Source organism: Nilaparvata lugens, chromosome X (genome assembly GCF_014356525.2).
Source record: "Nilaparvata lugens isolate BPH chromosome X, ASM1435652v1, whole genome shotgun sequence".
Classification (NCBI taxonomy): Eukaryota; Metazoa; Arthropoda; class Insecta; order Hemiptera; family Delphacidae; genus Nilaparvata; species Nilaparvata lugens.
This window is the reverse complement of record NC_052518.1, coordinates 39,282,272-39,306,628: the sequence shown is the minus strand read 5'-3', so window position 1 is coordinate 39,306,628 and position 24,357 is coordinate 39,282,272. Positions and strand designations below refer to the sequence as shown.

Below are 24,357 nucleotides of genomic sequence, written 5' to 3'. Positions count from 1 at the left end.
CTTTCTTCTTATCGTTCGTATACATTTTCGTTTCAAAGTATCATCTTTCGAAAAAGTAAAAAAACCGTTTTAAACTTTAAAACCGTACGGAAACTTTTGGAATCTTGTTATAATTCCCGCAACAATTAGGTACACAGCAGTATCCCAATGATTTAAAACCCCAAATTCATTATCACTTTTCACAAACAAATATTAGAAGAATGATAAACAAACCATATTCATTGAAATGGAACACCGTGAAAATTGAATTTGTAATTCCAATTTTGTTGATTACCATATCAGATGTGATAACAAGCATCAGCACCCTTATTTTGCTTGCTTACCGCCAGTAGATCATCGATGATCTACATGTGATGACGTCATAGTTTATTAGAGATCAGTTGTGGGGCCTGAAGTGATAGTAGGTATTGGTTAAAGCCGATTTGAATTGATCTTGAATATAGCTTGCTACGCATTCCCTTGAATTTTGTTTCTATTGTGAGTGTCGAACAATCCTCGAGTAGCCTATTTTACATTGTCTTCTTTACATTGTCTATTTCTCATTGTCACTTCCAAAATCTCCTCTAATACAGGGGAGAGGAGATCAACCTGTAGTGTTCATCCCACACAGCACAAAAAGTTTAAAAAACGTTTAATAAATTTATAAATGTTTAAAATGTATAAATCCGATAAACATTATTAAAGCAACGTTTAATAAACGTTAGGGAATTTTACTAAAATGAACGTTTACTCTATAAACGTTTAATAAACGTCAAGAATGTATATTACTGATAAACGTTATGAAAACAACGTTTGATAAACTTAGAAATGTTTACTAAAATAAACGTTAGAAAGGTTGGTACAGTATGGAATTTCTACAGTACCTACCCAGTCAACACACTAAGTGAAAATGTTATAAGTGAAAATCAAACATTTTTTTCAGAAGGTGTCTCCCCCCCCCCTCACCTGTGTAACTTAATCCCTAAAAATGTCTCAATTTAGGCTTTCTGACCAATAGGCCTAATTCCTAAGTGGAATTGAATTCCAAACCCTTTCTATCTTTTTCAAAAATCGTCTCCAACTCACCATTATCGAGATAAAGAAAATGTTTTACACAAATTAAGACTGAAATTTTTTTGAGTTTTCCAAAAAGTCTCACTTTAAGCTTTTTGTTAATCAATTCGGGTGCAGAATTGCAATTCAAATACTTTTTGTCTTTTGCAAAAATCGTCAAAAATGCACTGTTAACGATATAATTGACCTTTTGCGCTAAATCCAGAGGGACTTGGAAAAAATTTGCCAGATGTTCAAGTTTCCCAAAAAAGTCGAAAAATTGTATTTCTAATCAATAGTTCGGATGCAGAATTGAATTTCAAACACTTTTTGTCTCTTGCGAAAATCGTCTACAATGTACTGTTGATGATATAATACACCTTTTGTGCTAATTTTAATCCAGATAGGGACTTGGAAAAAATTTGATCGATTTCTAAGTTTCCCAAAAATGTTCAAAAAAGCAGTCTTTTATCACTTATTCAGCTACAGAAGTAGATTTCCAGCACTTCTTCTCAATGCAAAAATCCCGTTGACAGGCTACTAACGTTTAAAATTTTAAATAGTTGGTAATTGATGATGGAAAATTTTGAAAAAAATAATTAACGATTCTGTTCATGTTATAAACATTGTCCTAGAATTTCAAATGTTTCTATCCAAAATTGAAAAAATTATATCATTTTTCCAAATTAGATTCCAGTTTGTGCTAGAAATCATGTCACACACCAAGCCTATGAAATAATTTTCAAGTTTTAAATTCAAATAATAATAAACTAGGTACTATTTTATTGATTCCAACATTATTTCAGTGGAAGCACAAATGTCCCCCATAAAGAAATCATTAATCCGTCCCAGAAATATGGACTGTTTTAATGTTAACAATAAAGATTGTCTATATCAATAACTTTGAAATTCCTGGGGTGATTCATGCTTGTGCGCTACTGCGCTTGAGTGACAGCCATTAAAGATGTCCTGTCTCCTTCAGTTTTCAGTAGTTGAAGGTGAAGTTGGTTCGTTGTTTGTTTATCCTTTATTTTATTGCGTCATCAAGTTGATGATGATTTTTGATTGCTGAAGGTCTTAAATTAAGGTAAGATCATTCATTTATGTCTAGGATATTTATTGATAAGTTTAATAGCATACAGAAGTTACCTACTAAACAAAGCTGTTTAGCCTAGTTTTGGCAAAGCGTTATTCCCCAGATAAATTTGTAAAGCACATGTTGTTTTTAAAAGCACTATGGTAAATAATTATGTTAGGCCCTATTAATAACCCTGATACAACATTATTGCAATGTTTAGTGTGTATAAGTTAATTTTTTTCCATTTTTAAACCCAAACAGTTGATTTAACCAACTGTTAACATTGTTGGTACCTTAAACTTGTAAAACAACTATCAAGTGTGGTTTCGATTTTATGATTTAGGTAATAATTTCTAAACTAGTGATTATATGATTCAGTAATATCATAATAGATTGATTTAATTATTATGAATGTTTAAGATATAAGAAGCTATTGTAAAATGTTACAATAATAAAGCTAATACCAGAATAGGCCTACCCACTAATAATATTAGTTATTTATAGGCATATTAGGGACTATGGTTACATTTGACCTAATTAACTTTTTGAATACAGTATTTTGATTAGATAAAACATTATTTATTTCAATATGACTAGTATCAAATCAACCTCTTGAGAAATACTCTAAATAAACTGTAAATAGCAGCAATCATTCTTATTGATAGGCTACAATTTAATAATTAGTTCAGTACTATGTAAGGTCCTTAAATACTCCCTTGTATTGGTTTATTGTTTTAATACTATCAATTTATTAAAACCATACTAAATTATTACTTCAAAATTTTGGTGTAAATGTACGTCCAGTGCCAACATACCTGTCATCAAATTTTTGGTTGGGATCGATTATTAAGTATGCTATTTTGAGCACAAAATCACAAAAATTAAACGGCGGTCACTATTGTTTTTGAAATAAACTAAGTTCAAAGTAGCACAATTTTACATGCATTTAACCTATGAGTAGCAGCCATTTTGATTATTGAAATCATCAAATTATGATATTCCTAATCTGAGTTTTCCTAACCCAAAGCTTTTCCTAACCTAAGCTTTATTAACCTAAAGCTTTTCCTAACCTTAGCTACTTATGGTTGCTACTTATAGCATAGGTTAAATGCATGTAAAGTTGTGCTACTTTGAACTTAGTTTATTTTGAAAACAATAGTGACCGCCGTTTAATTTTTGTGATTTTGTGCTCAAAATAGCATACTTAATAATCGATCCCAACCAAAAATTTGATGACAGGTATGTTGGCACTGGACATGCACTTTAGCCAAAATTTTTTTCAATTGGATAATTGCTTTCATACATGTTCCATTTGATTTCAGACGAAGGTGGGAATAGAACTGCAGATACATATTATACTAAAATCCACCATGACAGATGAATATGATGCCAAGGATTAGATTTGAAAAAAGTTCTTCTCCTCTCTACATTTGATGAAAGCCATTTTCAGTAAGTTGCACTCTATCTCCTTCAATAATCAAATTTTTCAACATACATAAACAAACTTACTTGTAACCTTAACAAACAAACTTAGGCTACCTACAATAGCCTATATTCAAGAATTACTGGAGCAGTTTTAAGATTTTATGTCAAGCCCTATTAATAACCCTAATATAACAGTAATTGCAATTTTCAGTGTGTATAAGTTGAATGTTTATCATTTTCAAATACTAAGGCCCGGTTGCACAAAAGCTGGTTAAATTTTAACCTTGATTAATTCTGCGAGAGCCAATCAGAGAAGCCGTTTTATCAAAAACGCATTCTCTGATTGGTTCTTGTGAAGTTAATCACAGTTAAAATTTAACCGGCTTTTGTGCAACCGGGTCTAACAGTTGATTAAACTGTTACCCATGTTGGTTAACTTCAAACTTGTAAAAAACTATTAAGTAAGTGGTTTTAATTTCATGATTCAATACATTTTAAGCTAGTGATTATATGATTCAGTAATATTATAATAGATTGATTCAATATCATGGATGGTTATGATATAAAAGAAGCTATTGTAAAATGTTACAATAATAGAACTATTCATAACACCATAATAGGCCTACCTACTAATTATTAGTTATATTTATTAGGGACTATAGTTACATTTTTGTTAGGGACATGAACTAAATTTTTTTTTTAATATTTTGATTAGATTAAACCATATTTATTCCAATATGACCAGTATAAAATAACCCCCTTGAGAAATACTTTAAATAAATTGTAAATAGAAGCAATCATTCTCATTGATAGGCTACAATTTGATAATTAGTTCAGTACTATGTAAGGTCCTTGAAAACTCTCTTGTATTGGTTTATTGTTATATCATTTACTATCACTGATAAAATTCCTTTCAATTAGAAAATCGCTTTCATACATTTAATGTATCATTTGATTTCAGGCAAAGGTGGGAATAGAACTGCAGACGCATATACCAAAATCCACCATGACAGACGAATATGCTGCCAACTACAGTTTTAGATTTAAAACTCCTTTCTACATCTGATGGAAACCATTTTCAGTAAGTTGCACTATACTATTTCCTAATCACTAAAGCAGTTTTAAAATTTTAAAATGATAACTTTATAATTGAATAGGCTCAGATTTTTAATTTCATATGAAGCACAAATTTATTGTAAAACAAGCTGCAAATTAGTATAGTAATTTCCAAAGAACCATATTGGAGACTTAAGTCACAATAAATCTCAATAATGTTGGATATGTTACAAGAAGTTTGATGAATGAGTGAACTGGCAGAAGTGTGAACCGCGGCTAGAGTCGGTTTAAGGTTGTGCAAAGGCTAAAAATAAAATTTATACTGGTGATATTTTTCAAAGTTTTCCGGTTTGTATATCATCAACATATCAAAATGAAAAGGTATTCTCAGGAAAACATTTTTCCCAATCATTACTTTTTGAGATATGAGAGCCTAAGGTTTGAATTTTTGGGACAGAACATTTAAAATTCGGTAAAAGATAAATCCTTGAGATTTAGAGGATAGATTCTTCATAGTATTGTTGAACTATTAAAAAAATATTTTCTGAAAATATCCATTTTATCGAAAATACAAGGTTTTTGGGCCACTCTGTATCTATATAGAACAAGACAATTATTTATCATGCAAATATTGGTTGGTTCTGAATTTATTTATCCTTTTTGGATACAATCACAAATCATAAAAATATAATTTGGAAAGAATAGCAGGCTTTGCCCAAAACTATTTTATTCTCAAATTTTGATAATGAATAATATGTCCCAAAATGTTTTTATAATTTTACTGCTGAAAGTTCAAGTTTAATTTCCATTGATGTTTAAAAAAATATAGGTATAAAAATCAGAAATAAAATATAAATTACTAGCAGGCCCTCTTTTTCATGTCTATATTGACTGGACTAATATGGTTGCAACTTTGAGTGAGTTAGTGTGAACGCATTACTGGGATAAAACATACCTATAGTCTTTTTTCTTTAGGGCTACTTTTGAATAATACTTGAGAATAGAAATCAAAGAAAAATAAAAATAATATTATTCTAATATTTTTATTTCTAAAAAGAAATATGCCAATTTTAAAATGGGTACTTGAATTTCTGTTTTTATTTATATACCTACAGGTATGGTTTGAAAAACAAATACGGCTATCTACTACAGTGCAGTGTAAATATTGCCTTAAACGCTAACCTTGCTAACATATAAAAATTAACATACAATAAAAATAAATAACATCCATATTTACATAACCAAAAATGTCATATATTCGACTATAAAGGAATAGCACATTCGCTCCTGGGTGGCACATATATGTGTGACATGACTAATCAACTCCTCCCAATAAAAAATTAGGTTTACTTCATATATACCAGTCAATTAATACAGGATACTCCACACATTCCAAATTATATCACCTGTTGAAATGAATATTTCCTTAACAGTAATTTGAATTACTCTGGAATATCGTTAAATTCCTCAAGTTTCTCAAATTTCAGGGGTTTTTCACTCGTGACACATATATGTGCCACTCGGTCTTTATATAGAATGGTGAGTGTAAACCAAGGATAGTGTATAGCAGGTTGCCTCAATCGCGTTTACATACGCGGATGAGATGGCATGAGCCTACGTGGCAAACGCCGGCTTCCCATAAGAATTACATACAAAACACCACGTCAAATATCACTTCCTCACATAAAAACCGCTGTATTGATAAAAAATATGAATATGCTATTCAATTCAGAAAGAAACAAGCTCCACATCAATGTGTATTTTGAAAACATTAATTCATTTCGAAAAGTGTAGAAAGTCCTTGAATCTATCACTATATTCAATCGGTAAAACCTATTCATATTTGTGAAAAGGCTGGTAACTTATTTGTTTTGGACTTCTTTAAACAATAATATGACAAAATGAAGCGAACTTATTTAATTTTATGCTGGTCGTCCAATAATATTTAAAAATGATTGTTTCTTATTTGACAATTGTTTGTGAAAATTGATAGTTGTATCGTCGCCCGGAATGCTAGTTGCAAGCATTTGTATTAATGATATTTGTTTAAGACTTTATTAATTGACATATACCTAGAACCAATTTAGCGAAATCATGGAACTGTTCACCATGGTTACAAGTTATTTTTAGAACGTTGAACTGTCTGGTTACTAATAATTATTTCAGTTGTCTACTGGAAAGCGTAGTGCCAACACGTTGTTCTTCTATTGTGTTTTTGTTTCTGCTCAGTGCAGTATTATTATTATTATTGACGATTATTAGTATATTTTATTGATTATTTTCATGGGACACAAATTTACAAAGGAAATACCATATATTATTCACGGTAGTATGATATTTTTTATTTCAATGTGTCCATGGGATACTTATGAATGCAAAAAACACTTGTGTAAAGCAAGAATAGATCTTATTATAATTTAAATAGTTCAACAAATTATAACTTCAAATAATATAACATTAATTATTCATGAAATTATTCAACTACTTTACAGTACAGTAGTGTAATGCGCTTTATTTTTTGATAAAATAACAGCATTAAAGTCATTAAAAGTCATGATTATCTATTTTCTTATCATAATTGAGATAAATAAAAATCTTTATAATGTTTAAATGATGTTCATATATTCTTAGGGCTTATCTAGACTGTTTATTTTTGTGATAAAGCTAGGCAACCGTTGATGGGTTCGCATTGCTATGTTTCAGGAGTTGTTGATAAAATAACGTTAATATCCTGAAATTCCTAAAGAAGCTGTTAGTTCTTTCCACAGACTCCATAAGGATAAAATTTCTAAAAATGAGAATAGAATCTGTTTAAGAAAAAGAACTTAAACGATGCAGAAAAAACTAATAGAAAGTACAAAAACGTATTTGAAATGGTATTATCAAATCAAATTGTGTGTTCAAACGATTTGTTTTAGACTCGCCGGTAACATTTATAGGATTTTTACTGAAAATTAGTTTGATATTGTTTCAAAGGGGATAAAATGCTGAACATTTTGATGTCAATCACTTCTATGTAAAGTTGATGGTTGATTTGCTATGAGGGCTCAAAGTTGGCATTTTTACATTTGAATGCATGTTAAGCCAGGGCGAGAGGTCGCAGCATGACGTCACACCATAGCAGGCTGCGTTCTCCACGCGTCTTATGTGATCAAGGCAACCTACTATTATACTATTCTTGAGTGTAAACCACCTGAACCAACCCATTTTTTTTCAATTATAAGGAAATAGCAGTATCATCAAAGGCCAATGACATACATATACATACAAAAAATTCATCATTCGTAAATTATTATTATTGATCATGTTTTCAAAGTATAAAAATAAAAATCCAAGAAAATATTTGACTTACAGATAGAAAATTGAATTGTCCAATATGTTGTGAAATGAAAATAGTCCATTCAATAAACTTATTTGTGAATAAAACAATCATGTCAAAAAGGCTTTCTTTTATGAAAGTATGGAATAATCATAAATTAGTAGTCCCAATACATGTGGAGAAATTGCAAATCAGTGACTTGAATCAAAGAAGAACTCATCGTTTCGTACACTTCACCGCTTGCTCCCAATACTCTTTTCAAATTTCTTCCACATGTTTGCCTTTTTACAACCAATGTCCAATCACTGCTACCCAAAGACGGAACCTCCTTCAAACACAGTTTTTCAACAACCTTTGAAATTTAACGATACATATGCACATATACAGAGTGAGTCATATGTATGGGAACCCTTCAATAATTTGGAGACTGTTGTAGATATAATTCTGTAACTTTCAGGATAAGTTATTGATAGAATACTCTACCTTTTAATGTACAACCGAGTTCCAACCCCACTTAACGGGTTTACTTGGGGGTTGTAACTGGGATATTTAAAATGTAAACACCCATTGTGTGGTTAATCATTTTGAAGGTCTTTTTAAAACAAGAAAGATGACATCAATAATAATGTTCTATGATAATTGTATTCAAAATGGCGGCTGATTGAAGTTTTAGTTTTTGAAGAAATGAGGGTTTGTAACTCAAATATTTAAAATGTAAACACCCATTGTGTGGTACTTAATTTTTAACGCCTTTTTAAAACAAGAATGACGACATCAATAAAAATGTTCTATGATACTTTTATCAAAAATGGCGGCTGATTGAAGTTTTAGTTTTTATAGAAATGATTGATAAAAGTAATAAAACTTAAAACAACACTTTTTTTGATGAATAACGAAACACATTGAAAAACTGATTATTTATTTAGTAATCTGTTTGGTACTTTTTACTTTCCTTGCCCTATTACCATAGGTAAGGAAAGTATTGCTTTCTGAAAAAAATTAAGGTACCCCAATTTCTAAATTTCTATACGTTTGAAGGTCCCCTGAGTCCAAAAAACTGGTTTTTGGGTATTGGTCTGTGTGTGTGTGTGTGTGTGTGTGTTGGAACAAGGTATAATACGGGGAGACAATCAAGTATACACAGCACATTAAGGGGAGGTGTGTACACTAAGGGGAGACCCCGTAGTGTCACTGCTCAATTTTAGTAAAAATCACTTCTACATGCTTAAAACCATGTAAAAACGTAATAAAAAAAAATCTCCCCATTTTGTTAGTACTCCACCTAATTGGGATACACTCCAGTTTCCAAAATTGCCACCACGTTGTGCTACGATCGCTAATACACACTTACACAAAACTCATTTACGGATTGAGCATACAATGCGGGGTACTTGCATATCCCTGCATATCTCCATTGTCTCCTTCACTGTTCGAAGTAACTGGTTTGCTATGGGGCTTGCCGTGAATTTATGAATCAGCAACTTATCTCCTTTTTCGTTCAGACTCATTGAGTCACAGCTTAGCGAATTCATAGTTTATTTTTCTGTTCATTCACTTGAGACATGAGAAGGGAGGGAGGAAACATGCTGCCAGAATGTATTGTGGTACTGATTTTTTAGTTATTTGGTACAAATAGTCTGAAAATGATTCTTCACAAAAAAATACCCTCTGCTAACCTTACAGTGTTAAAAATACCTGTTTTTTTCTCCATATAACTCAAAAACCTTTCATAGTGAAAAAATCCAGAACTGCTTCCAAGAGAATAAAATCCTCTACAATTCAACGCCAAATTAGGTTCATCACAATCAATGGTGACTTGGTAACACAATTTCCCGAGAATTTTCCGCATTGAATTTGGGTTATTGCTAGAATGATGCGAATGGGAGGCTTGTTAAGATTCAAGAATAGCACGTCAGTAAGTTTATATTCTTGAACAGGCTTCACTGAGAATTCACTTACTGTTTTAGAGAAGCAGATGCCTCAAACTTTGCTAACCTAACATTGTATCTCAAGATCAGGATAGCCTATGATAAAATGAAATTTGTCTCTTAGTTTCTCTCCATATTGACATTTTCTTCTGTGTCTGTCAATCCTTGCAAAAACTCTCTTGTAAACCTTGGATTGAATATTTTACTTGTGTACGGCATGCTCACTTTTTGTGAAAAGACGTTGTTCCGGAGAAAAGATTTAGTAATCATACCCTGCTCAAAAAAAAAAAATAGTAGTCACAACACCTTTTCCAATTTTATTTGAGAAAGTAAAAAGTTAATTTGAGAAAGTATCAATTGTATTTGAGAATAGTCACTTGTAATTGAGAGAATGTCAGATGTAGCCTAAATGAGAATAGTCAATTGTATTTAGGAAGTCATCACACATGTAATTGAGAGTAGTGAATTGTATTTGAGAAATCGTCAAATGTAAATTAGAAGATATCATATCATGAGCAGACATTTGAAAATGAGAAAATTTTCCAATTGACATGTCGTGACTCTTCTGTAGCCTACAGTACAGGTTTGATTTGAGCAGGAAAGGATACTGTACTACGTACACAGTATTCCATAGGCTTTGTATGTGTGAAATTATTATTTTCAATTGTGAAATTTATTTCCCCTGTACTGTTCACGAATGATTAATGAGAATCATTTCTATGTATGTATTGGCAACACGACTTTTGTCTCCAAACATTTGAACTTGATGAAGATCAAATTCTCTATGTTCACGGCGCAATTGAACTTTATCATCAATCAATTGAATCTCTTGATCAAGCAATTCGGTAACTCTCCAATGGATTTTGGGGCTCAAAAATATTTTTTATTTAAAAACTAAACGTTTCATTTGAATATAAAATATATTATCATATTATTTTTTATGAGTACAGTTATGGAAAATAAAAGTATTGGTTTTTTAAAATCATTCCCCAATTACAACTGACAACTTTTCGATTTCAAATCGTATGTTCTCAAATTAGGAGTTGATAGTGAGCTGTTGAACGGAGGGGTCGCAGAATTGTTTTGCTCTCTTATCTCAAGTTTCCGGACGGGTCGTGCTTAATCGGTTCATTTAGTGCATGTTTAACCTAAAACGTTCTTTCGTAATAAATTGAATTATCAATTTGTTATTTATTTGTGAAATTGTTTTCAAGTGAATCGAAATATTCAAAGTTTAAATTAATAAAAACAGTATCCAGCAATACTTTCCACCAGACGGTAGTGCTAAAAAGAGACCTAGAGCTAAAAGTTCTTTCGTAATAAATTGAATTATCAATTTGTTTTTTATTTGTGAAATTGTTCTCAAGTGAATCGAAATATTCGAAGCTGAATGAATAAGAACAGTATCTAACAATACTTTTCACCGGACGATAGTGCTAAGAAGAGTCCTCGTGCTAAAAGTTCGCCTGAGCTCAAAGAGATGGAACAGAAAAAGCGTGCTCCAGACCCAAGTGTTAAAGCTTCCGGTAATGTGAACTCAGACTTTATTGAATCACTATTTGACCGTTTTGAAAAGCGGTTTAGTAAGGCTATGGATGAAAAACTCGCGCTGCTAGCTACAAAGGTGGATTTAAATGGTCTAATTGAAAAAGTGAATAAACTCTCTGTCGAGAATTAACAGTTAAGAAATAAAATTGTTGCTCAAAAAATTCAGAATAATCTCATAATCAGGAAGATGGAAAATTTTGAAAATAGATCGAGAAGGAACAATATAATTTTTCGCGGGCTGAAATATGAATGTGCAACAGTGGATTACGTGAGAACTGTCAAAGACTTTTGTGTGAGTCATTTGGGGGCACGAGCAGGTACCTGGGTTAATCAAGCACATGCATTGGGCAAGAAAATAGATAACGGGCCAATCATTGCGCATTTTCCGGACGATCAGGACATCCATTTCATCACGAGAAACAGTAGGAAGCTGAAGGGTACACAGTTTGTGATTCACAAAAACTTTGCTTTCGACACAAGAAAACGACGATCAAAGCTTTTCCGGGTGCTTGGCGAGTTGAAGAAACAAGTTCCGGGAATGAGAGGAGAGTATCGGTTGAAGTGGATCGTTTAATCGTGAATAGTCGGGTTTTCACGCTGGATGAGGAGAATGGACTGGTCTCGGAGGGAGAGGATGGGCTGCAGAAGATCGGGAGCATGTTCGATGAGAGTGTGATGCGGGCCGTGAGCGGGAGCATGTGTGATGAGGAGTGAGGCGGCGAGGACGAAGACCGCAACCGCTGAGATAACGCCATCAGTCCGTGTGAGAAGGGACAGTTGAGTATAGTAGCGTACAATGTGGCTGGATTAAGTGGTAAGATTGTTCAAGTATATAATTTTATTTGTAATTATGATGTTTTTGTACTATTGGAGACGTTTGTTGAAAGAGGAAAGCAATTGTATTTTGAAAACTGTTTTCCAGATTACAATTTATACTGGGAATTCGCAGTTGGAGAATCAAACTGAGGTAGAGCAAAGGGAGGAAAGTTGATAGAAATTAGTAAAAGAATAGAGAGTTTTTGTAAGGTAATCGATGCGCTTGAGAGGAAAGTTATTCACATGAATGCAGGACAACGGGATGAATATTATATAGTTCCAATTTACCTGAGTGGTGGAGGAGACATGGAATGGGAGAGAGAATTCAATACATTATGGGAGTTTATGATAGTGCAAGAGCATAATAGAAATAATATAAATATAAAGAAAATAATTGAAAATCTCAGTACCCTTTTTTAAAAAATATGAAATAATATGATTTTAATTGGAGATTTTAACGGTAGAATAGGAAATGGACAGGACATGTCGGAATTAACAGATGTAATAGAATTGGGAAATGCACTGAGTAATAAGCAAGAGTCAAAGGATGAGGTGATTAATATGAAAGGTAAGAAAATATTGGAGTTCTGTGAGGTTTTTAATTTCATCATTATGAATAGAAGGATAAGTGGAGATAGGTGGGGAGACTTTACTTTTATAGGCAGAGGGGCTTCCGTAATAGATCTATGTTGCATGGCTGTCGAATTAGCGCAAATAGTTGGAAAATTTTCTATTGTGCCAGAATTTTCATCTGATCATTTCCCAATTGAAGCTACGCTAATCACGGTTGATACTCTAGAAAGAGATAGCACAATTTTACCACTCTTACCGAAGTTGAAATGGAAGGAAGCGAGGAAGAATGAATATATATCTAAACTCACCAATGCTTGTAGAGAAATAAATGGTCTTCCCGAGAGTAGTGAAGAGACTTATGAAGTATTAAATAATCTTGTATATAGAGCTGCAAATTATGTGCCCCAACCTGATAGAAAGAGAGAAGGATGGAGAGAAAAGTGGTTCGACAAAGAGTGTGCGGTTATGAGAAAGCGAGTGTTCAGCCTATTGAATGTGTTTAGATAATCAAATTCGGAGCAGGTGAGAGAAAATTATATGAAGGTAGTAAAGGAATACAAACTGCTATGTAAGAGTAAAAGGCAAGCGTATTACAGCGATATAAAAGAACAATTCAGAAGAGTCAAGGATTCCAGTGATTTGTGGGCTCTGATAAAGAAATTCAAGTGTAGAGAGTTCAAGATTTCGGGAACTGTGAGTGCTGAGGATTGGGTTGAACACTTCAGACGAGTGTTTGGATCAGTTTGCGGGGTAGTCACATATTATGCGGCGTGGAATGTTGAAGATCAAACTCTTGACAAAGACATAGATATGAATGAATTGGAAAGTGCCTTCAAGACAATGCGCAACAATAAGGCTCCAGGTGATAACAGAGTTCCTGCTGAGTTTTACAAGAATGCGTCAAAAAATTACAAAGAGATTATTTTGACTTTTTCCAATGCCATCGTCAGAGGTGGACAGATACCAACAGGGTTTCCACGTTCAATTATATTTCCATTGCATAAAAAAGGTGATACTAATGAAGTGAATAATAATTATAGAGCCATATCTTTTATAAATGCTGTCGCTAAAGTATTTTCATTTATTTTACTGAGAAGGTTGCAGTTGTGGGAGGAAAGAGAAAAGATTATTAAAGAGAATCAGTGTGGCTTTCGGAGAGGTTATTCGGCTACTGATAATATTTTTGTTCTATTCAATATAGTAATGAAAACGTTGAATAGACCTACAAAGAAGTTGCACTGTTTCTTTTTGGGCTACGATAGTGTGGACAGAGAGGCTTTATTTTTTAAACTGAGTGAATTGGGAGTGTCGACTAAATTTATTGCGATGTTGAGGAGTCTATATAGAAATACGAAGTCTCCTGTATGGCATGGCGTGGAGGGTAACTTAACAGAATACTTTGAAACCAGAAATGGATTAAAACAGGGATGCGTATTCTCCCCGTTGCTATTCACACTATTTTTGAATGATTTGAGTGATGTTATTGGTGGAGGTATATTATGTTGGGCAGAGGCTGATAAATTCGCTGTTATATTCTGATGACGTGGTATTGTTGTCTGAGAATCCTCGACATCTGCAGTCAATGATAAATAAGTTAAAGGGATATTGCATAAGGTGGAATCTCACAGTGAACATGGCTAAATCCAAGATTGTAGTTTTCAGAAGAGGAGGACGATTGGGAGAAAGAGAGAAGTGGTACTATGGAAATGAAGTTATTGAAACAGTGAATGAGTACAGATACCTGCGAGTTGTTTTTTCATCAAGACTTGCCCTTACCGCACATTTTAAATGTAAGATAACAGCTGCCAGATTTGGGATTGATAGTGTATGGCGAAGACTCATTTTGAATGATGAAGCACCTCTGTCAATGAAATGAGGAATTTTTGATTCGATAAGTAAAGCAGTTGTAACATATGCAGCACAGGTATTGGGATATGCGGAGAGAGAAGAACTAGAAAAATTTCTGAGGTTGTTTGTCAAGAAAATATTTGGACTACCGTGTAATACGCCAAATTATATAGTATACTTAGTGACAGGAAAGGAAATTTTGTGGTTGTATACTTTGAGCGTTCATATAAAATTTGTATTGAATTCTTTTGAGATACCTGGCGACCGATATCGAACATTGATCGCAAGGCATTGTTTAAGATAAAAGTGTGGTTGGTATTCTGAATGGAGACGGATATTAAGTGAGTTTGATATTGAATTGCCGATAACAGCGGACAACTGGCAAGCAGCAAATTTCAGGAGGGGGTGGGAAGCAACGTGGGAGAGGGTAATGGAGAAGATAAAAGCTAAAGTTAAAAGTAAGTGGCTAGAGAGAAGAGAGCGGTCACAGTTTCACAGAATCTACGCAGATGTAAAAATTGACGATGGAACGAGAAATTACATGAATGATGAGTCCAAACGGAATGTTACCTCGATGATTTTCAAGGGCCTCCTCTGGGCTATTATCGCTCAATCACGCACCGCAAAGAGATGAGGGGATAGGTATCTGTTCTATGTGCAATAGCCGAGAAACGGAAGATGCTTATCATTTCATCGGTAAATGTTCAATTTTGGGTGAAATAAGAAAGAAATATCTGAGAGGGGCGATGCTAGAGAGAGAGACAGTAATTGAGTATTTGAATGGAAAATTTTGGACGAGTCTAGTAGGATATTGAAGGAGGCAGTGGAATACAGGCGAGAATTGATAAAGGAATTCAATTTTTAGGAGTTTATAATCGATAAGAGTCATTTCCTCTTTATTGTTATTGATATATTGTTATGCATATTGTGAAATGTACATTTTAATGTTGAAGTGGAAAAGTCTTTTTAGGATTATTATTAGAGTTATTAGCTATAAAAGTAGTATTTTATCATAAACATGAGAAGCCGCAAGACTTTATGTATTATTAAGTAGTGCTTGATCTATGCAGATGACTTAATTGATTGATTATTCTAAGATTTTTAAGAGGTTTTGTTTTACTTATTTATTCTTTCTCTCTTTTGTTTCTGTATATTATTTCTCTTTTTTTAGATTACTGATGAATTAATTGAAAGTTGACTGTATTTTAATTCAATTTTATTTTTGTAGAGTACAAAGTAAGAGGCGACTCTATTTAAATTTCAAAGTTTTGGTTTTTTGTTCGTGAAGTTAATAATTATGTTGTTTGTATATTTTATAAGTCCAGCCACATTGACGCATACAAGGTCCCTTAAGAGGGTGAATTTAAGAGTGTGAATTGCTTTTTAAAAGTTGAGTTACAATGTTTAGTTATGATAATTACGAGAAATTAGTTAGGTATGAGTTCGAACAAATATATTTTTGCAAGACCCAACAGCAACTCAGCATTCCGAGGAACAGATTCCATGAAATATGTAGCGAAAGAGTCTGGAGCAAAAAATATTGATAATCTTACCTCAACAAAATTGCGGAAACACATTGCTACTGTCAGCCAAATACTCAATTTAAGCTCCAACGAACTCGAGCTATTGTCAAGGCACATGGGTCACTCGCTGAACATCCACAAAGACTTTTATCGTCTTCCTGATAATACTCTTGAGCTTGCCAAGTGAGTAAATTACTTATCCAATTTGATAAAGGAACAATTGAGCCTGGACAAAATCTTGATAACATTGATTTGGAATTGTTATCAGAGCAAGAAACAGATGAAGAACCACAACCTATTGGAATCTTAGGTGATGTATCACCAGATGCACCAATGAAAAAAACGTGCAAAGGTAATAATGCTACCCATTTAAAAAAAAAAAACAAAAAAAATATCGTGAGAGAATCCTGGACCCCAGAAGAGAACAAAATTATCAAAAATTATTTTGCAAATAAAATTTTGTCTAAAGAAGTACCAGGGAAAATTGAATGTGGAAAATGTATTTCTGAATTTCCTGTTCTCAAGAAGAGATCTTGGGTACAGGTTAAATCGAAAGTACACAATATCATTAAGTCTGGGAAAATGTTGTAATTTCAAAGAAGAATTTCAACAGCTGACTGCTTCTATGTTTCACAGATTCATGTCTATGGACATATTAGTAGAATTATTATTCTTGTTCATTCATTTTTGTATTTCAATACTGAGCCGATATTTAAGGCTGAATTAATTGTTATATTTTCAAATATCAATTTTTTTCTTAGAAATTTGAGATCAATTGTTCATTATTCAATTATTGAAGGAGATAATTGATTTAAATTTCCCAAGTATCTGAATACCGAAGCCTGGACGAGCCGCCGAATTCATAAATGATTAATTCAAAGAATCCACGACAAGGAAAATTTACGTGCGTTATCTTTTATATTTGGGGCCCCACTCTTTGCTTCGAAAAAGCGCAGTGCAAGTAAATTTCGAAATTAATATTATGGCCACGTCGACATGCGCATTTTAATTATAAAGTTCTTAGAATTCAGATTGCTTTATAAATTATAATCTTTCATAGTTGATCAACTGTCCTCTGCCGCTAGGAGAGCAACCTTGATTTTCATTTGTAAATTATTTCATTATTAAAATTATAAGTTTTGTCAATTATAAAATATGTTGGCATGGTGCATTGTATCACACCATCAGAGCACAAATCTAGTAATAATTCTGTCGATGTTAAACTATTGTCAAACTATAAACCTTACTTCTTCATTAGCATTAAATCTTCACTGTCATAGCACATTCTATATTATATTTAAAATTCAGTAATTCGTCTTCTGAGTTCGATTATTTCTTAAGCCTTTCATACATTGTGCCTGCCACGTTATATCCTGTTCAGAGCCGATCAATGACAATCATTGAAATAATTGATACAAGTTTGAATATTGGAACATATATAAGTGGATGTATTGTGTGGGCTGGATCGAGATTATTTATTATTCTTTATCCTCACCTGCAGATAAATCAGCTCTTATCTGTGACCAACTTCAATCTTCAACTCAAGGGCGAGCCTTCTACTACATGACAGGCGCAGCTGGTGGTAATATAATTCCATACAATAGAGCATAAAGTCTGACAAGACTCTATCCTCGATACATTTTCCAAATATTTTCAGGTCTTAGAACCATATCTTATATTTCAGAATTTATTAGAGGCGCAGTCCTGCAAATTATATCAATCAGAGTTTTTGCTCGACCTGTCTGGTTTTATATAATTACGATTACAAGACAGGTAATAGTATTGAGGTCGCCGTACTCAGTGTTTAGCAGCTGCTACACTGCAACTTCAATTTCCAGAAATATTAATACAATCTATCTGAAATGAATATTAAGGGTGTGATAGTGTTTATGTCTCCTGCGATTCTGACGGTTGAACCAGATCTTGTATGGACTCTTTCAGTCTGGTGTTCATAACGCATTAATTCACACATTTTCTGGTTCATAACCTCAACACCGAGAACGCAATACAAGATTTGTTATAAGTGTGACGTCACAACCTGGGCATTGGCTGTTACATGTTATACCAATACCTACTATTACTTCATAGTAGGTAATAGTAATAGTAGGTATTGGTTATACTCAACCCCATTCTGAAAAGTATGAAACAATTGCCCTAACCTGTCTTGCTATTACACACAAAAACACACAAAAAGTAACTTCGATAATCTAATAATACATAAGCGCTGCCTGCAAAACCGGAGTTTGAGTACTGGCGGCAAAAGTATCAATATAAATGTTCAATACAAAAACTCCAAAATTAAAATGAATGATGTTTCACTTTATATTCATACTTTATCAACATGATATTAATCAGTAACTATCTATAATATATATTTTAATGTATTTTTTGCAGTCATCCATTCTTATAAATAGGCTACATTATTTTTAATTTTTATGTGAATAATATTTACAACAGTTTCGCATCACAATATTTTATTGTAATTAGTCATGTTCGTTTAATATTATGTTATCCTTTGCTATTTTTTATTTTGTTAGATTTTTCGCTCACTTCCAATCTCTTAGTGAATGGATGCACATTCGATAATTCCATTGAGTGTTTGATGTAATCTAAAGTAATAAAATCTTCAGCTTGGCATTCAAGTCTCAAAAATAGCCTAGCATAATTAATAATAGCCCACAAAAGTTTTACATCATAATAATTTAGTTATTGTAGTGAGGTCTATGTTTTAACTCGGATTTTCTTTTGTCTGTCTGTCTGTATGTATGTATGTAACGCGTTGATAGAATTCTATGAGATTTGGCAGAATATTCCTTTTTCAACTGCGCGTCGATGTATTAATACACAAGGTTTTTTTCAAATTTTGCATTTTAAGGATAATATGAAAAGAGAAGGAATCCCTCATTACTCCGACATCACTGTATATATTGACCGAGCGAAGTGAGGTCTAAGATTCATGTCGACGGCTGTGCATTTCTCTTATGTTTATATGTTGCGCATTCACAGCGATATACGGCAATATATTCCATGAAATTTAACAGGTATGTTCCTTTTTAAATTGCGCGTCGACATATATACGAAGTTTTTCAAAATGTTGCATTTCAAAGATAATATAAAAGGAAAAGGAGCCTCCCAAAGATACTCACAAAGATACAGAATATCTCTTGCAGTTAACAGAAGGCTTGATGAACATGGATCTTTGAAAGTTGTTTTTTTTTGCATGCATCCACTCTTTCAAATAGGATACATTATTCTGAATTATTCTGTGAACATAGGTGTAGACTACTTTCTAGGATCATGTAAATGTTAGGGTCAAGCTACTGAGAAGTCATGGTGGGGGGAGTGAACAAGGCCGTCGTGTTTTTCTTAGGCTAGTTTCACACGGCAGAATCCCGTCTCCTGAAGATCATATTTCAGATCATTTCATATTTCGCAGCTCGAAGGCTTTCACAAGGGGATCTCAAATTTCAGACGCGTTTGCTCAGAGTATGACTCATTACTTTTCTCAAAGTATTCGGATTTGGATTCAGCGACCCCAAATTTTTTAAAGCGTAAGTCCCATTTTCGAAAATACCCAAAAACAAGGGAGTTACAGCAGTTTTTAATATAGCTTTTACATTATCATAAAGTTATGTTTAGTAAAAATGTACCTACTAAGATAATAATACTTCTGCCTCACAGGTAAAGGTTTTTAGAAGCTTTTAAACACTCTTGAAAAGTTCAAACATGAACATTTTAAAACATTAGGGGCCGAGCTCGGGATTTAGCTGAGTCCAAGACTTTAAACAGCTGGAGTCAGAAATTTGGTTTTCCAAGACGGGGCGTAGTCGCAGTCATTGTCATAGTCACGTTTGAATTAAATCTCGAAAAACTAGAAAATTGAACACAAAATAAAATAAAGAGAAAATAGTGTAAAGTTTCAGCTATTTTGAATTATTCAGGAATGTCTAATTCCGTCAAGGAAAAACGTTTCCAATTATAGAAATGAGAAAATAAAAACTAAGACTTCTATTATAAAAGCTGACCTTTTGGAAAGCCAATTTTCTGACTATTGCTGTTTAGAGTCTGGGACTTAGCTTAATCCTGAGCTCGGAAACCGGCCCTAAAAGTTCTAGTTTAAAAAGAAATTCCAGCTTTGAAAGTTTCAAACTTCAAAAGGTTGAATCCAAATATGGAATCAGAAATCATCTCCCATTATCACTCAATAAAATACGAGAAAAAGTAACCTTGTACAGTTAACTTCACTGAATTATTTACGTTGTCGGGATTTCAATTTTGTCATACAACAATTTAATTCATTAGGTTGAAATCGTTGAATATTACCATGGATTTCCTGTTGAATCATTGACTTAAAATCTTTGCAACAATCAATAAAATCTATTACACAGTATAAATATGCAGTCAGTGAGTATAGAATGTAACATTCTATACTCACTGCATACAGTAGGCTATAAACATTGTGCTGATCTGAACAGTGAGTATAGAATGTAATTACATTATATTACTCTAACAGCTAACTGGATCTGAATTGATCTATTGTAATAATGGACATAATGAAATAATGTCTTACTATTCCAAGTAAAACGAAACTAATGTTTGTGTTTGTATAAGAGCTGCTGAGTGGATACTGCATACTAAGAAATTCATAAATGATCCAGACCAGCCTGGCGACTTTGATGCTATCGACACCGGAATCTCCTTTTATTTCTATCAATGAATGAATCTGAATTAAAACCATGTATTGTATCAACTATCGTATTATCGTATTGTAATTCGTGAAGCCTGTTTAGTAAAAGTCAGTTACATACACATCAATTTTTTACCGTCCTTATAAAATTCTATTAGATCAAACAGATGATGTTTGACAAGTTGCACTTATTCGAATTCATAAGGATGGCAAAAAACAATCGTACAAAAATCAACGTGCATGTAACTGGCTTTCGAAGACCCATACGATATTGTATTCTATGATCAAATAGAATAGTAAATATCGATATAAGTGTTGCAGCCAGAACTTGTGTTAAGAACCGGTTTTGTCCCCGCTTTGTAAGTTAAACTAAACACACAATTCCTCTCCGGAATGTGGGTTTGAAGTGTACACACCATTTCTCCCCGCTTTGTGCAGTGGAAGTGTACACACATTTCTCCTCGGTTTGTTCAGTGAAAGTGTACACACATTTCTCCCCTTTTTGTAGGTTTAATGCGTAATTTTTTTTTCAAGTTAACAGAAAAAAAAAGTTACAACTGTATTGAACACATATTAATATACTTTCTAAAACAAAAATTAAGTCTCCAACATGTGTGTAAATGTGTGTAAATCAGCCTCCCCGCAATGTATGTTCATTTCTCACCTCCCCGTTTGTTACCTTGTTCCAGTATGTGTGTGTGTGTGTGTGTGTGTGTGTGTGTGTGTGTGTGGTGTGTGTGTGTGTGTGTGTGTGTGTGTGTGTGTGTGTGTGTGTGTGTGTGTGTGTGTGTGTGTGTGTGTGTGTGTATGAGTGTATGTGCGTCTGTGTACACAATATCTCATCTCCCGATTAACGGAATGACTTGACATTTGGAACTTAAGGTCCTTTCACTATAAGGATCCGACACAAACAATTTCGATCAAATGCAATTCAAGATGGCGGCTAAAATGGCGAAAATGTTGTCAAAAACAAGGTTTTTCGTGATTTTCTCAGAAACCGCTCCAACAATTTTGATCAAATTCATACCTAAAATAGTCATTGATAAGCTCTATCAACTGTCACAAGTCCCATATCTGTAAAAATTTCAGGAGCTCCGACCCATCAATGCAGATAGAATCCCAATTATCAGGCTTCAGATACAATTGAAACAAAAAAATCAAGTGGAGTAGATTGAGCATGAAAATCTCTACAATTAATGTTCAGTAACATTTTCACCTAAAATTGAAAATAAGCTTTAAATTCGAGAAAATTTGATTATTCAATTGCAAATTATTGTTGATTCTATTAAATCATTCACTATGAAGAGATAGCAGACCTCATGTGTGTCTCCAGCGTTATTACCCTGTCACCAGCTGGCTCAAATCACTGAATAGTAGACTTGAGATGCGCGGGAACAATAGCATCAGGTGATCAATTTTCATAACGGCAAGGAAAGTTGTGTGAGTGCGCCACACCAGATTTTTACATTTATTTCAAAAGATGCTCCCGAAATGCTCCCCTTTATTCTCTCGTTTGACAGTGTGCCAAACTGTCATAAATGTAAATGAGATGTCCTTATGAAGGTCTAAGTCAACCACTTATGAGGGGTTGAAATTCATTTATGTATGTCAAAAGGTAGAGTATTCGACCAATAACTTATCCTGAAAGTTACAGTATGTATATCAGTCTCCAACTTATAAAAGTTTTTAAGCTACATAATCAGCATTCTGAGAATAGATTACCAAGAAATTTTATATTTTACTCATAATAACCTATTAAGTTATCCCACTAAACTGTACATTTTATATTTTACAGGACCAAGAGCAGAGAGACTACGCCTCATGAAGCTCAAATCGAGGACGATAGCAGTTCAAAGTAAAAATATATAATTAGTTATAAATTGAAAGTTCAATTTTTGTAATATTTAATAAAAATCATTGCATTTTATTGAAAATAATGCTTTCTTATTTACATTTTTCACTCATATAGATATACTCTGAAGTTAAGCTTTAAAGAAAATAAACTAATATAGATATTAATATATAATATTTAATATTTTAATAGATATTCAAAGTAATAATTGATGTATTACTCAGATGTATATGAACTGTATTCCATTTGAGGTGTTGCAAGCATAGAGGGCTGTTGAACTAGAGCAGATTTGATTTAATTAATTCATCGAATGGCGAGTGACTCATGCACTGCTCCCTCTCAGGACAGTCTGCAAGCTGTTATTGGTTAGAAGAGGTCGATCTCGACTCAATCAATACAGCTACAGAAACAGTTTATAGACTGCCCTGACAGGAGAGAATGAATAAGTAATTTGCCATTCACAGGAGAATTTTAAAGAATATTTCAATTTGAATAATATTAAAAATATAAAATATATATTAATAATCTGATTCAGTGCAATCCAATATAAATGCTTAATCATAATTCAAATTTCATCCAGAATTTGAAATAAATCTGTAATTCTTATTATTCATGATTCAATTATTCTTCCAAACTAATGCTCCAATCTTACTATTGCCTTAATACTCTATTTCTATACTCAGTGGACATCCATACATTCTATATATAGATGAAATATATATAAAATATATTATATATATATATATATATATAAGGAGAGAATGATATATTATATAATATATATTATATATAATAATATAATAATATTATATTATATATTATATATTATTATATATAATATATATATATATAATATATTATATATGGATTTCATCTATAATTATATAGAATGTATGGATGTCCACTGAGTATAGAAATAGAGTATTAAGGCAATAGTAAGATTGGAGCATTAGTTTGGAAGAATAATTGAATCATGAAAAATAAGAATTACAGATTTATTTCAAATTCTGGATGAAATTTGAATTATGATTAAGCATTGATATTGGATTGCACTGGCCTTGAATCAGGATTGATTCACTCTAAACATCCAGCTTGAATCCGACTCTAATTGATCTAGAATCACAATAGAATCGAGCTTGAATTTTGTGAAAGGTGTGCCAGGTGGCCTTGAATGGGGGGATTGAATCCAGCATGCGTTTCAAGCCTGAGTCAAGACTGCATCTCAATCCTGATTCGACCGTGCATCTCGGGCCTGAATCGAGCTCGCAACTCGACCTTGATTTTAGCTCGCAGCACCAGCCTGATTAGAGCCTGCATTTCGAGTTCGAAACTGGCTTGAACGATGTATAAACAGACTCTTGAATTTAACTCATTTCGAGCAAAACGCATGCGAATGAAATCTTGAATCAAGCCCTTACGTTTGACAAAATGAGCTTGTTTTGATTTCGATTCAAGTTGATTTTGCTGATTGGGATGTAGTATTACAAATATACTGGTAAGCACATATTGAAGATAAAACACTATTATTTATATGATACAATAAGCTGGACTAATTTGAAAATTAAGATTGACCATTTATTTTCTACATAATAATAATCATTATCTTTATTGTCATTAGTATTCTGACAAATAACTCACATGGACATCCTTGTTTATTTTTGTTTATTGTCGA

At 33.0% G+C, this 24,357-nt stretch overlaps 1 protein-coding gene and 1 long non-coding RNA gene across 3 annotated transcripts in view; both read left to right on the top strand.

Moving 5' to 3' along the window:
* The window catches only part of LOC111054360, a 162,980-nt gene that overhangs the window by 60,336 nt on the left and 78,287 nt on the right, over positions 1–24,357 (top strand). The window lies entirely within an intron of this gene.
* Positions 1,982–22,767, top strand: LOC120355013. The gene is made up of 4 exons (XR_005573365.1): positions 1,982–2,119; positions 3,433–3,559; positions 4,497–4,616; positions 22,629–22,767. It is a non-coding gene; the product is annotated as an uncharacterized LOC120355013 (long non-coding RNA).